This window comes from Nicotiana tabacum, chromosome 23 (genome assembly GCF_000715075.1).
Source record: "Nicotiana tabacum cultivar K326 chromosome 23, ASM71507v2, whole genome shotgun sequence".
In the NCBI taxonomy this organism is placed as follows: Eukaryota; Viridiplantae; Streptophyta; class Magnoliopsida; order Solanales; family Solanaceae; genus Nicotiana; species Nicotiana tabacum.
The window spans coordinates 72,003,977-72,022,184 of record NC_134102.1 but is presented as its reverse complement, the minus strand read 5'-3'; positions in this window follow the sequence as shown (position 1 = coordinate 72,022,184).

The window sequence follows — 18,208 nt, the reverse complement described above, 5'->3', positions numbered from 1 at the left end:
CACGACCCGAAATTCTCACCTTCGGGACCGTGATGGCGCCTAACATTTCACTTGCTAGGCAAGCCAACGTTAGATTATAATTAGCCATTTTAACAAAATTTTAAATTTATTAATAACAAGGAAACAAATGAGGAATTAAAGTCTGAAATAAAGTGATTAATCCATAATAATCGCGATATCTAAATACCATCCCAGAACTGGAGTCACAAGTGCACGAGCTTCTAGAATAATACAATTAAAGGTTTGAATAAAAATCAAGTTGTTTGAAATATAATACACAGCTGAGATAAGATAGAAGGGGACTTCAGAACTACAAACGATGTGCACTTATACCTCAAGTCTCCACTGATAGCTGTATCCGAGCAAATCTACTGTACGCAACTGGGACCAACTCCGAAATCTGCACAAGAAGTGCAGAGCATAGTATCAGTACAACCGACCCCATGTACTGGTAAGTGTCGAGCCTAACCTCGACGAAGTAGTGACGAGGCTATGACAAGACACATACATAATCAACCTGTACAAGTATATACAAATACAAAGTAACAATAATACAATAAATAACAATTTATCAATTGGGAGGGAACACGCGAAGAGGGATGATATAATAATTTCAGCAGGAGGTGTATCACTTAGCAGTCAATTAATTCATCAACAATAAAATGAGCAAATGATAATATAAAAATGGCATGGCACCACCCTTCGTGCTTTTACTCTCATTTGACACGGCATCACCTTTCGTGCTTTTACTCTCATTTGGCACGGCAACACCCTTCGTGCTTTTGCACTCACAAATGGCTCGGCAACACCCTTCATGCTCTTACACTCTTCCTTACCATTACAATAATATTATGAATAATTAAAATGGCACGACATCACCCTTCGTGCTTTTACACTCCTCCTTACCATGAAAATAATTATATAAATTCGGAAGAGTATTTAAATGCGGGGATATACACTTATCAATCAATTCAATACCAGAAAACCGACTTCACCTTCCAAAATTCAACAATAATTAAATGAATAATAATCTCACGAGTAATGATAAAATAATCAATAATAAACTTAAGATCGAATATCTTAATTAAATAGATAATTATTCATAATAAATAAATTCCGCCCGCATGCTTTGACTCAACCACAACGCATAAGTACTCATCACCTCAAATATATGTTGCACCCGCACATTAAATCATATAGCAAATAGACAAATAAGTTCTACTCCCTCAAGTAAATGTTAATCACGACACTTACCTCGCTTGCAACCAAATTCATGAATTCAATAAACCTTTGCCTCGCGAATTCGTGTCCGAAATCTTAAAATCTAGTCATAAAAAATTCACTATACTCAATACAAATTGTAGGAATTAATTCCATATAAATTTACTAATTTTTCGGATTAAAATACGAAATTCATCTCAAAAATCATTAGTGGGGCCCACATCTCGAATCTCGGAAAAACTTATGAAATCTGAACACTCATTCCGAGACGATTCCAACCATACAAAAATTACCAAATTCCGATGTCAAATGGACTTTCAAATCTTAATTTTTCGTTTTTGGAAGGTTTTACAAAAATTCCAATTTCTTCCATCTAAATTCGAAATAAATGATGAATATAGACATGGATTTATGAAATATAATCACTTTTGGTTATAGAACACTTACCCAATTCAAAGTCGTGAAACATTCCTTTGAAATCGCCTAAATCCGTGCTTGAAATGTCTAAAAATGAGAAAAATCTCGGACTCTTCGTTTTATACACTGCCCAGGCATTTTCGCACTTGCGGTGCCTGGGCTCGCACCTGCGCATCCGCTTTTGTGGAAGGAGTTTCACTTCTGCGAACCTCACTTGCCCAGCCTCCGCTTCTGCGATGCTTAGGACCGCATCTGCGGTCGCAATTTTGCGAAAAAATGGCCGCACCTGCGAAGAACCCAGGTCAGGCCAGGCCCCCATCTGCGATGGAAGGCTCACTTCTATGAGCTCGCACCTGTGATGGAAATTCCGCAAATGCGATTACATCAGATGGCAGAAACCTTCAGATTTTCTGCTAAGTCCAAATTCGATCCGTTAACCATCCGGAATCCACCCGAGGCCCCCGAGACCTTAACCAAATATTCCACCAAGTTCTAAAACAGAACACAGATTTATTCGGGGTCTCAAATCACATCAAACAACATTCAAATTACAATTCACACCTCGATTCAAACTTTTAAGTTTTCAAACTTTTCAATTTATAAATCTTGTGCCGAAACATGTTAAATGAATCCGGAATGACCTTAGATTTGGCACACAAGTCATAAATGACATAACAGAGTTATTCAAATTTCCAGAATTGGATTCTGGCCCCGATATCAAAAAGTCAACTCCTTGGTCAAACTTGAAAATCTTTAGCCTTTAAATTTTTGGTTTCCGTTAAATGGTCATAACTTGAGATAGGGACCTCCAAATTAAATTTCGGGCATACGCCCAAGTCCCAAATCACGATACGGACCTACCGGAACTGTCAATACACTGATCCGGGTTCGTTTGCTCAAAAGGTTGACCAAAGTCAACTTAGTTGTGTTTTAATGCTCTGTTTCACATTTTAATCAATTTTTCATATAAAAACTTTCATGAAAATTATACAGACTGCGCACGCAAGTTGATGAATAATGAATAGTTCTATTTTAGGTCTCAGAACACAGAAATAATTATTAAATTTAAAGATGACATTTTGGGTCATCACATAATAGAACTGTCGCTTCGTGATTGATACTGCCGCAACAAAAACCCTAAAAAGTGTTGAGAAACTGTATAACCAATCAAGTGAAGCCAAATGGCACGTGCATTAAATGAATGTGACATACGTCACATCGATTCTGAAGAGGGCATAATAATACTCGAGAAACAGCGGCAAAGAATTCCCGCCATAAATATTTACTACTTCCCGAATATTCAGTTGAGAATATTCAAAAAGTGGGGGGACTATCTGTATTAGTGAAAAAAGGCATGACACATAGACTATCAACGAGGTGACAGGGCATGGTACGTGGACCATCGATATAGTGACAAGTGGCATTTTTAATTAGACGAGTTAAAGAATGCGCAAAAGGCATGGGAGAAACACCCACAGGGTTACACTGAGAAAAAAGCCAGACCTGACAGCTGTAAAAGGGAAAACAGGAACGAAATGAATAAAGGCTGTAAAGAAAGAAAGATACATGAACCTGTCATAAATAAGGAAGGGAAATCGGTACGGTTACAAAAAATCTTTAACCAGAAATATTTTTGTTACAGTTGTATATGGTAACGGGAAATAAAAGCAATTAATACTATTAGAGAGCCCGAATAAAGTAAGGGAACCGTTATAATTGTATGCTCCTATATAAGGACTGAAATCTCATCTGTAATGGTATCAGATAATTATTGAAATTTATGTAATTATTCTTTACTTTATTCTCAAAGTTCTAAACCGTAATTTTGGAAGTGATGACCAACCTATTTCATATTTTCTTTGTCAATTATTTTCATTCCTTGATTTATTCTTTAAATTGTTGGAAAAGTGAAGTAAATCTTGATTATCAGTAATCCGATTTCTTCTGGACATTGACTTTGACCGAAAAATCTATTTTTGGGTTAAACACTACTCGAAAAGGACAATTATCATTATGAACAAGAGATCTCTGAAAACAAGAGTTTTATTATTATAGGAAGTTACTGGAGAAAACAATTTGTCAATAGAACATGTTAGATTTAAAAGATACAATAAGCTGCTAACTATTTCAAAGAAACTAAGAGAACGAGAAAAGTCAATGTACCAATTCAAATAGGAGAAGCAAACAAACCAAGTTGACGTGGAAAAGAAAGCCATAATAGCTAGATATTTACGTAAATACAAAGTCTAAGTAAAACTCAAATCTTAGCTCTTTTACAGTGTATGAGACTCAAAGTCTAAATGATTAATGATAGAAAAATTTGTAATAATATTTAAGAATTAAATATCAAAGACTTTGAATTTAATTAAAATATTCTTATCAAAATATCATATATTAGAGTAGAACTAGACATTGTTGCTGAGAGAGGGGTGGGATGGGTAGGCATGGTGTGGGGTTAGGTGGGTGTGGGGGGTGTGGGGTGGGTTGGTAAGGGTGGGGAAGGTTGAGAAGGAGTTCTGAAAAATATTTTCCTTTCTGTTGTTAAGAAAAATATTTTCCAAAATATTTAAACCATCCAAACATGAAAAAATTGAAAAATATTATTCGGAAAATATTTTCCTTCGTACCAAACACACCCTAATGGTCAATGCATTTTGAGTTATTATCATCGTATCATATCATCATCATCTTACTATATTATAAGTATGAAGACTTTAGTGTGGAGTTATTTTACTAAAATATCCTTTAAAAGTTGATTGACGAAATTACCTTATAAATTCACCCTCTATAATATCCCCATTTGTAATTTGTACTAATATTTCATAAATAATATGGTAAATAATAAAAAGGTTAAATATTTCATATAATATTGCAATGACAATTATCACTATGATAATGGTAGAGTCTCTTCATTTACTTGCCGTTATTATGCTCTTAAAACAACTCAGTATAGAGTTCAACTTACTTCAAATTAATCTTTATCCGTATGTTTTCCCCAATAAAGCCTTCATCACGACTCTCTCCGGTCCATAATAAGTGACATTTTAGTTATTTTCACACAGATTAATAAATTCATCTTTTAATATTAATTAACAATAAAATTAACCATATTAACCTTTACTATCTCTTCCTAGAAATACTCCTAACACATACTCCAACACTATTTACTTCAAAGGCAACATAGGAAAAAAATAATTAATTTTTTTTGGAATTTGAAAAAATCAGATATTTTAGACCACAAAAAATATTAAAAATCACTTATCGTAGACCGGAGGGAATATATTTAACAGATTAGTACATCTCCATCAAATAAAGAAATTAATCACTACCATGCCTGTTTGCATTCCCTTTTTTTTTCTTTTTTTTTTTGCTTTTTATTTTCCCTCTTAATCGGATTCTTCTCTCGTACGTTACCTATAAATGTTCACTTATTTCTATAATAAAATAGGAGATGAAGAGTTACGATGGTAATTAATTATGAAGAGCTATAATAGTAAATGAGGATGACAAAGAGGCCAATCTGGTCATGTATATGCAAAAATGATTGTGAAACAAACCCTTCAATTTCTTTGATACCAAAGATCTATAAATACATATACGATGTTTTTCACTTTTATAGCTAAACACTCTATTTTTTGTATGTTCTTTTGTTATTTATAGAAGAAAAATGTGTAGGGAAATGACATCGAAAAATAACGATAATAATACTGCAATAATATTTGTGAGCGAAAATACACAAATTGACTTGAGTCGTGCTGGGCATTGTCCTAAGAAACTATTTCAGCAATGTGAATTATTTCCTCAAGATTAAACAAGCACATCTTTATTTATTTGGAGGATACAGGAATCAGTAAAATATTAATAATAAATCCAACAAGTTGAAAAACTATAAAAGAAATAACTTGTGAATGAGAATTTGGCCGAAATAGGACTATAGAAGAAAGCTTAATAATTGCTATGATAATGGCTATGTAGCTAGGTAATGATTGAACTACAAAGGAGAAGATAATTTTCTTTCTTTTTGTTGATCCTCATTCGGATGGGTAGATTGTGGCTATATATAGACAAGAATAATGATGATAATCTTGACGAGTGGTTTAACACTTGTCCATGAATAAATATGCAAGAGGACACTTTGACGAAATAAGCCACATGTAAAAACTCTTTACATGCATATTGACACTTGGTTTATGGTATAACACTTGGACTCGTTTATTATGAAAATACTATCACAATCCCCTCATATTTTTAAAATAAAAAAGATAGAATAATAAGACTTTGCTGGATTTGTATGGTCCAAATACAATATGTTTGGTGTGTTCTGGACTATGAATCAAACTTAGACCAACAAAACTTAACTCACAGAATTACTAGTGAAATATAATATTTCTATGAACCAATAATTCTTATTGTAAGTCAGAGATTTTATCAATCACATTTTGACCCTTGATAATTTTGCCGTTCAACGCGGGTTTGCACCACTAGGCCATACACATGCCTGGTAATTCATGAAAGCCCTAGAGACTAGGCTAAAATCTCATAGGAGCGGCCCACTCCACTCTCATATAGGTGAATTTATCAAGTGTATACCGCTTTTAAATACACCATCCATAATGACTATGAATTTCATTAAGAGATATTACTCATCCTCTCAATTAGTAGCAGTCAAGCACTCTCTTTTAGTGCTTCAGTGCCAATGTCGACTTGTTATTACCCATATGAACCTACTTCATGGGATCTCCAATCACATAGGTTGGGTTACCATCTCTATTGACAACATGTCGTCCTTAACCCCATCTCTTTTGAGATTTGAAGAATTAATTTTTTTCCCACAGGTTTAGTCAGAGGATCGGCCAAATTTATCTCTGTCTTCACATAGTCAATGAAAATTATTCCATCTCTCAACAACTGTTTTATGACATCATGTCTCAATTTCATGTATCTACTTTTACAATTATAAGATTTATTCTTTGCTATAGCTATTGCCGCTTGGCAATCACAGTATATAGACACATGAGGCAATACGTCCTTTATTAAAAGAATATTAGCTAAAAAGTTTCTTAGCCACTCAGTACCACCACTAAGGGTGAATACATAACCACTAGTGAATTTTGTCTCATCTGAATCAGAGATCCAATTTGCATCACTGTACCCTTCTAAGGTAGAAAGAAATCTACTATATAGGATACCATAATTCATGATTCCTCTCAAATATTTTATTAGTCTATCTAATGCAGACCAATGCTCTCTGTTAGGATTATGAGTATATCTACTCAGTCTACACACAGCATAGGCTGTATCAAGCCTTGTAAAATTCATTAAATGGATCAGACTCCCAATAATCTGCGCATATTTAGATTGAGCAACTGGGTCACCATTATTCTTTTTCAACTGAGAGTTAGCATCAAAAAGAGTGCTTACATATGTGACATTAAAATATTCAAATTTCTTAAGAAGTCTATCAACATAATATTCTTGTGACAATATTATTCCATCTTCACTCCTTATAACTTTAACTCCTAATATTGTATTTACTTCACCCAAATCTTTCATATCAAAATTAGCAGACAAAAATAATTTAGTACTTTGCACAATATTTAAACTTGTACCAAATATAAGCATGTCATCAACATATAGACATATTATCACATAATCATTATTTACCACTTTAGTATAAACACATTTATCCTCCTCAACTGATGAAAAATAGTCTCTTAGTAAGACTTGTTCAAATTTCTCATACCACTGCTTAGGAGCTTGTTTAAGGCCATAAAGAGATTTAATTAATTTTTAAACTTTATTTTTTTGTCCAGGAAAGACACAACCTTCAGGTTGAACCATATAAATTTCTTCACAGGCGTCGTGATGGCACCTAGTCTCTAAGACTAGGTAAGCCGATTTCAATTATATTTTGGAGTCATTTTTTTTTAATAAGTAATCAAAACTAACAGCTGAACAAATATGAATACACAACCTCCCAAGACTGGTAGTACTGAGTCATGAACTCTAACTAAATACATAGAATGATCACGAGGACCGAATATACAATACTGTTTGATTACAAATTAACAGTACAATAAAATGAAAAGACCCCAAGGGACTGCGACGACCAAGCAGCTCTACCTTGAATCCTTACGATCCCTCTTTAACTCTGCTCAAGTCCGATATCTCCAATACATGTTTCTGCACAAAAATGTGCAGAAGTGTAGTATGAGTACACCACGGTCGATACCTAGTAAGTATCAAGACTAACCTCAATGGAGTAGAGACGAGGCACAGTCAAGACACTCACTAGTCCAATAACCTGTGCAATATAATATACAAAATAATAGGAAACAAATAACATCAAGGCAATATAAAACAACCAATAATATGCACAGTAAGACAATAAAATCACTATTTAATATCGCTCAATAATTAATAAATACAATTATACCCAGTTAAATCAAGTTCTTCAATTAAATATCTTTCACATATAACTCTTACGAATAAAACACTTTTTCAAATATAATTTTGTCGAATAAATATCTTTCAAATACAATTCTTTCATATAATTCTTCTTGAATAAAAATCATTTCAAATAAATTTTTTGATTATAATTCTTTCGATTAAAGAGTCATCATGTGCCACCTTATTTAAAAATACGGGTCTCAGCCCATTTTTATATTTTTTGTAAATACGGGTCTCAGCCCATTTTTTATATTTCCACGGCACCTCATGCCCATAATTAAATCATCATATTTCTCTGGCACCTCGTGCCCTCATTTCATATCACCACTGCACGGATAATTCACATGCCAAATATCATTATCATTTCATCACAGCATCTCGTGCCCACATTTCATATCACAACTGCACGGACAATTCACGTGCCAAATATCCTCATTATTTACTCACGGCACCTCGTGCCCACATTTTATTTTATAATCGGCCTGGCAATAGCCACAGGCTCTCAATTTCAACATAAATCAGATTGTTATCAATTTACCAACAACAAGACAAATTGCACAAGGTATAAAAATAAACACAAAAAAATTACAACATCACATGAAAATCATCAACACCACAACCCCACATCATCACATATCGTCCCTGACAATAGCCACCCTTATCGCTCCTATTGCCACCCTTATCGCTCCTATATCCACCCTTATCGCTCTGCCCAGACAATATCAATAGCCACCCTTATCGCCCTTATTGCCACCCTTATCACTCTTATAGCCACCATTATCGCTCCGTCCAGACCATATCAATAGCCACCCTTATCGCTCCTATTGCCACCCTTATCGCTTCTATAGCCACCCTTATCGCTCTGCTCAGTTCATATTCCAACAAACACAACCACAGTGAAATGCTACCCTTATACCCACATAATATCAACGGTGAAGTGCCACCCTTATATCCTCAAAATAATAATTAACACAACACAATAATTTACACTGGAAATTATCACGGCAACATAACAAAATCAATTCATATCACAATTTGCCCAATGGCCACAACCAAATTCCAAAATCTACAACCAAGTCAATTAATTTCACAACAAATTGCCAAAAGCTCCACATAATATGTACAACACCCAAAAATAATCAATAGAGATAAAAAATACTCAACATAAAGCAAAGTCTTCATTAAATTCAAATTTTCAATAATTATATAAACGCCTCTTCTTAAGCTCATTTAATTAGTTATTTGCAGAGGAAAAATTCATAATGAAATTAAATTCCAATAATTATCAAACCAACAAATTCACAGAATTACATAAATAATCAAGTAACAATCACATCAAATTCTCATATAACAATAGATTCAACAACAATAACGATTTAGGCACGACAAATAGATAATTAAATATATACCAATAATAACTCAATTTACCACACAATATACTCAAGACTTTAACTCAATAAAATTTATACATATAAGCCGAGTACCTACTCGTCACCTCGCATACACGGCTTTTCATATTTCACAAATGACATATAAGACTCAATGCCTAAGGGGTAATTCCCCCACTCGAGGTTAAGCAAGACACTTACCTTTTTGAAGTTATGCTGATATTCTAAAATCGCCTTCTTGCTTGAATTGACCTCTGGACTACTCAAATCTATCCAAATTAATTACATAACTTCATTAAAATTCATCGAAAATAATTTCGGATAATAATACGTTGACTTAAAATTTTATTCCAAAAAGTCAACAAAAGTCAATGCGGGGGCCCGCCACTCAGAACCCAACTCCGAATACCCATTCCGATACGAGTTCAACCATACCAATTTTATCGAATTTCAATAACAACTCGACCTCCAAATCTTAAATTTTCGTTTTTGGAAGATTTTACAAAAATCTTGATTTTCTCCATTTAAATCCGAGTTAAATGATGAATATAACCATAGATTCATGAAATATAATCACTTTAGGATATAGAACACTTACCCCAACCAAGCTTGTGAAGAATCCCTCCAGAATCGCCCAAATCCGAGCTCCAAAAATTCCAAAATGAAATGCCAAAAATGGCCAAGTTCCATTCTTATGTTTCTGCCCAGTTTCACACCTGCGGCACTGTTCACGCACCTGCTTTTCTTCAAGTCTGAATTGATCCGTTAACCTTCCGAAATCTACTCGAGGCCCTCAGAACCTCAACCAAATATACCAACACGTCACAAAATACAATACGAACTTAGTCGAGGCTTCAAAACACGTCAAACAACGCCGAAATTACGAATCGCGCATCGAATCGAATTATAAGTTTTCAAATATTCGAACTTCTATATTTTGCGCCGAAACATAAAAAATCAATCCGAAATGACTTCAAATTTTGCACACAAGTCATAATTGACTTAATGGAGCTATTACCATTTTCAAAATCAAAATCCAACCGCATTATCAAAAATTCACCCTTCGGTCAGACTTTTTCAAAATCTTATATTTTCCAACTTTCGCCAAAATGTGTCGAATTGTCCTACAGACTTCCAAATCAAAATCCGAACATACGCCTAAGTCCGAAATCATCATACGAAACTATTACCATTCTTAAAATTCTATTCCTCGGTCGTTTTCTCTAAAGTCAACTTTCCGGTCAACTCTTTCCATTTAAGCTTCTAAATAAGAATTGCTCTTTTAATTAAATTTCGAATCTTCAGTAAATCAAACTCGACCACACCCGAGGGTCATAATACATATTACAAAACTGTTCGAGACCTTAAGTCACTGAACGGGGCGCTAATTCTTAAAATGACAAGTGGGGTCGTTACTTTCTCCACCTCTTAAACAAACGTTCGTCCTCGAACGCTCTAAGAATTATTCTGAGATTACCAAATTGATGATTTTAGTTTTACACATATACTCACGGTTGATCCCATGTTACCGCATTTGAGATAAGCCCAACAACACCATCTCATTTGAGATTTTTTTTTCTTTCCATATTTATAAACTTTAAGACTAATTTCTTACACTCTAAACCTTTCAAAAGGCTTGATTTTCACAACAACGCACAGTTTTAGTCTCAACCAGCTATAGCAACTCGTGCCTACGCGCGCATCAACTTTATTGATAGTGTGGAAGTAATTCAAAAAATTTCTAGGGTGTTACATTTTTTCCCGCTTAGGATCATTCGCCCTCAAACACAAAACATAATTTATCTCTTCTTTCGCACATATCAATCTCTCGATTTTTTTTTTCTAACTCCCAATTTTTTCAGAAATTTCGATAGAGTCTCCCATGTAATTGGGCCTAACCACCTGCCAGAGTAACACCAAAATAACTCCTATAACACATCCGCAACCCAATAAAACAGCACAATGTATATATAAATAACACTAATCTCAGCATTGCATTATCATAATGATATCAGGACATGAAGCACATCATATGTATGTTCATCACCACATCTCTGGTCTTAAAAGTTGTTCATAATTAATTCCAGCATCATTAATTAATCTCATATTAACCACTACCTCGTTTCGAATTTTCACAACACTGACAACAGAATGTGAGGCATGAAGACCTCATGATTACTTACTCGGATTAATGAGTCACATTTAACGCCACCTGGGCACTCACCTCACAGGCTCAAACTCAATGTTTACAGCACGAAAATGGTTGAATATGAACAGAAAAATATACAAGAATTATCAAATAAGCCTAACAGGCATGAATCCCTATTAATACTATTGTACAAATTAAATTTCACAAAGGGTGAATTTTAAACACATAAATATTTCACTACAAAGACTTCGTCCTTACATAACTTCCACCGCGGCTTGCAGCCCGGTTTTAATATTTCACATCATGTAAAAATACGTGGATCTCGTCCTCAACTCCGAATCACATGTATGTTGCACATTATGCCAACTAAAATTTTCAATTTCCTTTCTTTCTTCTTTTCAATATATTTCATAAACAGTTTTCACAACATATAATGAACCCTCATACCGGTAGGGCATATTATTCATAAAAATTGGAATCAATTATTCCAAAACACATTAAACTCACTGTGATGAATAATAAAAAAATACTTTTGGACTTATAGCCCTCAATGGTGCACAAAAATAAAAATGACAGACACGGGCTCACATCCTCAATTCTCCCAACATGGATAACATATAAGTGGGTCACAAAAATTACGAAGCTCATCCATAAGCGGAGCATAATAGGAGAATTCACCTCAATTTTCAGAACCAAATCAAATTAAGGGAAAATATTTGTTTATAACAAAATCAGGATCGTACCTGTAACGTCACCATCTGGTGTATTGGCCTTACCCAAATCATAACGATTATATCAACGGGTCGGGCCTCCACCTCTTAGGCACCCACTACCCGCCTGTCCTCCACCTCTAGCTGATTGTGCACGTGGAGTATCAACTAGAATAAAGCTTGAAGCTGGAGTGTTCTGATGAAATCCACCCCTCCCAAGTCTGGGACAATCTCTCATAATGTGCCTAGTATCACCACACTCATAACAACCCCTCTGAGGTCGCGGCTGCTCGTACTGAGTATGTGCCGGAAAACTGGAATAATCATTATAGGAATCTCGTGCCGGTGGTGCATTGTAATAACTAATTGGAGCACTCCAAGTAATCTGATGTGCGAACTAAGTTGGCCGACTGCTCGAGCCTCCGCTATAATGGGTCCTAGATGAAGAGTAAAATCCACTGAACCCTCCAGATCTTCGAGAGATTTTGGCCTCCTTAGACTCCCTTTCCTTGTCTAACACACCCTCAATCTTCCTTGCAACCTCCACTACTTGTTGAAATGGAGTATCTCTAACCTCAATGGAGTAGAGACGAGGTACAGTCAAGACACTCACTAGTCTAATAACCTGTGCAATATAATATATAAAATAATAGGAAACAAATAACATCAAGGCAACATAAAACAACCAATGATATGCACAGTAAGACAATAAAATCACCATTTAATATCGCTCAATAATTAATAAATAAAATTACACCCAGTTAAATCAAGTTCTTCAATTAAATATCTTTCACATATAATTCTTACAAATAAAAATCTTTTTCAAATATAATTTCGTCGAATAAATATCTTTCATATAATTCTTCTTGAATAAAAATCCTTTCAAATAAATATTTTGAATATAATTCCTTTGATTAAAGAGTCACCATGTAACACCTCATTTAAAAATACGGGTCTCAGCCCATTTTTATATTTTTCGTAAATACGGGTCTCAGCCCATTTTTCATATTTCCACGGCACCTCGTGCCCATAATTAAATCATCATATTTCTCCGGCACCTCGTGCCCTCTTTTCATATCACATCTGCACGGACAGTTCACGTGCCAATAATAATCATTATTTACTCACAATACCTCTTGCCCACATTTCTTTTCATAATCCGCCTGGCAATAGCCACAAGCTCCCAATTTCAACATAAATCAGACTATTATCAATTTACCAACAACAAGACAAATGGCAATAGCTACAGGCTCTCAATTTTAACATAAATCAGATTGTTATCAATTTACCAACAACAAGACAAATTGCACAAGGTATAAAAATAAACCCAATAAAATCATCAACACCACAATCCCACATCATCACATATCGTCCCTCACAATAGCCACCCTTATCGCTCTTATTGCCATCCTTATCGCTCCTATAGCCACCCTTATTGCTCCGCCTAGACAATATCAATAGCCACCATTATCGCTCCTATTGCCACCCTTATCGATCTTATAGCCACCCTTATCGCTCCGCCCAAACCATATCAATAGCCACCCTTATCGCTCCTATTGCCATCCTTATCACTCCTATAGCCACCCTTATCGCTCCGCCCAGACCATATTCCAACAAACACAACCACAGTGAAATGACATCCTTATACCCACATAATATCAACGGTGAAATGCCACCCTTATATCCTTAAAATAATAATTAACACAACACAATAATTTACACGGAAAATTATCACTGCATCATAATAAAATCAATTCATATCACAATTTGCCCAATGGCCACAACCAAATTCTAAAGCTACCACCAAGTCAATTAATTTCACAACAAATAGCCAAAATCTCCACACAATGTGTACAACACTCAAAAATAATAAATAGAGATATAAATTACTCAACATAAAGCAAAGTCTTCATTAAATTCAAATTTTTAATAATTACATAAACACCTCTTCTTAAGCTCATTTAATTAGTTATTTGCAGAGGAAAAATTCATAGTGAAATTAAATTCTAATAATTATCAAACCAACAAATTCACGGAATTACAAAAATAATCAAGTAACAATCACATCAAATTGTCATATAACAACAAATTCAACAACAACAAAGATTTAGGCACGACAAATAGATGATTAAATATATACCAATAATTATCCAATTTACCACATAGTATGCTCAAGACTTTAACTCAATAAAATTTACACATATAAGCCGAGTACGTACTTTTCACCTCGCATACACGGCTTTTCACATTTCACAAATGGCACATAAGACTCGATGCCTAAGGGGTAATTTATCCACTCGAGTTTAACCAAGACACTTACCTTTTTGAAGTTATGCCGATATTCCAAAATCGCCTTCTTGCTTGAATTGACCTCCAGACTGCTTAAATCTATCCAAATTAATTGCATAACTTCATTAAAATTCATCGGAAACAATTCTGGATAATAATACGTCAACTTAAAATTTTATTCCAAAAAGTCAACGCGGGGCTCGCCCCTCGGAACCCGATATAATTTTCATGAAATCCGAACACCCATTCCGATACGAGTTCAACCATACCAATTTTATCGAATTCGAATAACAACTCGACCTCCAAATCTTAAATTTTCGTTTTTGGAAGATTTTACAAAAATCTTGATTTCCTCCATTTAAATCCGACTTAAATGATGAATATAACCATAGATTCATGAAATATAATCACTTTAGGGTATAGAACCCTTACTCCAACCAAGCTTGTGAAGAATTCCTCCAGAATCACCCAAATCCGAGCTCCAAAAATTCCAAAACAAAATGCTAAAAATGGCCAAGTTCCATTCTTATGTTTCTGCCAAGTTTCACACATGCGGTTACTGTTCACGCACCTGCGGGTACTGTTCACGCACCTGTGGTACTGTTCACGCACCTGCGAAAAAACAGCAGCTGCCCAGAAATTCCAGCAGCTTTTCTTCAAGTCCGAATTAATCTGTTAACCTTGCGAAATCCACTCGAGACCCTCGGAAACTCAACCAAATATACCAACACGTCCCAAAATACAATACGAACTTAGTCGAGGCTTCAAACCACGTCAAACAACGCCAAAATTACGAATCGTGCATCGAATCGAATTATAAGTTTTTAAATCTTTCAACTTCTATATTTTGCACCGAAACGTATCAAATCAATCCGGAATGACTTCAAATTTTGCACACAAGTCATAATTAACTTAATGGAGCTATTCCCATTTCCTGAATCGAAATCTAACCACATTATAGAAAATTCACCTTTCGGTCGGACTTTTCTAAAATCTTATATTTTTCAACTTTCGCCAAAATGTGTCGAATTGTCCTACGGACTTCCAAATCCAAATCCGAACATACTCCTAAGTCCGAAATCATCATACGAAACTATTGTGATTCTTGAAATTCTATTCCGGGGCAGTTTGCTTAAAAGTCAACTCTCCGATCAACTCTTTCCATTTAAGCTTCTAAATAAGAATTACACTTTTTATTAAATTCCGAATCTTCAGTAAATCAAACTCGACCACACCCGCGGGTCATAATACATATTGCAAAGCTTTTCGAGACTTTAAGCCACTGAAAAGGGTGCTAATTCTTAAAACGACAAGTCGGATCGTTACAAGAAAAGCAGTTTTGACATCCATTTGGTGGATAAAAAGCTTACGGATTGAAGCTAAGGCAATTAAAACTCGAATAAAAGAAATTCTAGTCACTGGTGCAAATATATCAAAATAATCTATATTTTATTTTTGAGAAAATACTTTTGCTACTAACCGAGCTTTATATTTATCTAAAGATCCGTCAGACTTAAATTTCTTTTTGAAAATCCATTTACAACCAATAGGCTTTGCACCAGGAGGTAAATCAGTTAAAATACATGTGTTATTTTTCAAAATAGAATCGATTTCAACTTTTACTGCCTCTTTCCAATATTTAGCATTTGAAGAAGATATAGCTTCAAAATAATTTGATGGTTCATTATCGACAAAAAATGTTTAAAATTCATTTCCATAAGAAAAATATTCTTTCCTAGGCCTTTTGCTCCTTCTCAGTTCCTCATTAGAAGTAATTTCACTATTTGTTTCAACAGGTATATGAGAAATTTTATCAGACAATGGATACATATATTCAAAGAACTCGGCATTCTTTGTCTCAATTATAGTATTACAATCAAGCACATCACTTTTTAAAACAAGAAATTTATATGCAGCACTATTTTCAGCATATCCAATAAGCATGCAATCAGCAGTTTTGAAACCTATTTTGCTCTTTTTAGGTTCAGGTAAAAGAACTTTAGCAAGGCACCCCCACACTTTTAAATATTTCAAGTTAGGTTTATAACCCCTCCATAATTCATAAGGAGTTTTGCTAGTTATTCTATGTGGTATTCTATTTTGCAAGTGACAAGCAGATAATATAGCTTCACCCCACAAATTATCAGGAGCATTAGAACTAACTAACATAGAGTTCATCATCTCTTTTAATATTCTATTTTTCCTTCCAGCTACTCCATTTGACTCAGGTGAATAAGGCAGAGTTACTTCATGAATAATTCCATTCTTTTCAGAAAAATCATTTAAAGAAAAATATTCCCCACCTCTATCAGATCTAATTCTCTAGATTCTTCTACTAAGTTGATTTTCAACCTCAGTTTTATAAGAAATAAAAGCATTAAAGGCATCATCTTTATTTCTAAGCAAATACAACTTAGTATATCTAGAAAAATCATCAATAAAAGTCACATAATATCTTTTACCACCTCTAGTCATAGTCTGCTTCAAACCACCTAAATCGGTGTGAATTAAAGATAACAATTCAGTTTCTCTATTTACAGAAAAATAAGTCTTTCTAGTACTTTTAGCTTTAGCACATATTTCACATTTGTCAATATTATTTGAGTCTAAACCATATATTAATCCTAGTGACTGTATTTTCTTTATATACGTGATATTAACATGTCCTAGTCTAGCATGCCACAACGAAATCGACTCAACCATATAAGCAGAAGAAGATGCATTTTCATTGCTAGTATCAGAAATATTAAGCATAAATAAACCGTGGTTACAATATTCATTGCCCACAAAAATATCATTTTTGGTCAATACGACAAAGAAACCTTCACTCCAACTTTTCTTAATAATCCCACAGAAATCAAATTGGTTTGGATATTAGGTACATGCAATACATCACTCAATGCTAGAGTTTTACGAGATGTGGGTTTGAGAAGAATTTTTTCTTTCCCAAGAACGCGAGTTATTTTTGAGTCACCAAGATAAATAGTTTCTTCTCCTTTCTCAACTTAGGTGTAAGACAAAAAATTATTTTTATCTGCACAAATGTACCTAGTAGCACCAGAGTCTATCACCCAATTTCTCACATTAACCACATTATTTATTTGTGAAATGACCGCAATAATTATATTATCCGCTTTAGTCAAATTTAATTTTGACTTAGCGAGATTGTCATTTATCTCAACTCTTCTCTTGCATTGAGGTGTATTTTTCTTTAAGGTTTTAATATTAGGATTGGATATATAACTATGTCTATTTACATACCTGTATTTTGATATCAGTGTCTGCTCAAGTTGTGGATGCAATAACATATTTGCAACACCGTGGATATCTGGCAGGACAGCTGGAACAGTAGCAGCGGAGACAATACCAAAATTGGTAGCACGATAAAAATATTTTGTAGTAGTATTACTTGCCATAGTTTCTTAGATTGTAGGGAAATGACATCGAAAAAGAACGATAATAATACTGCAATAATATTTGTGAGCGAAAATACACGAATTGACTTGAGTCGTGCTGGGCACTGTCCTAAGAAACTATTTCAGCAATATGAAATATTTTCCCAGAATTAAACAAGCTCATCTCTA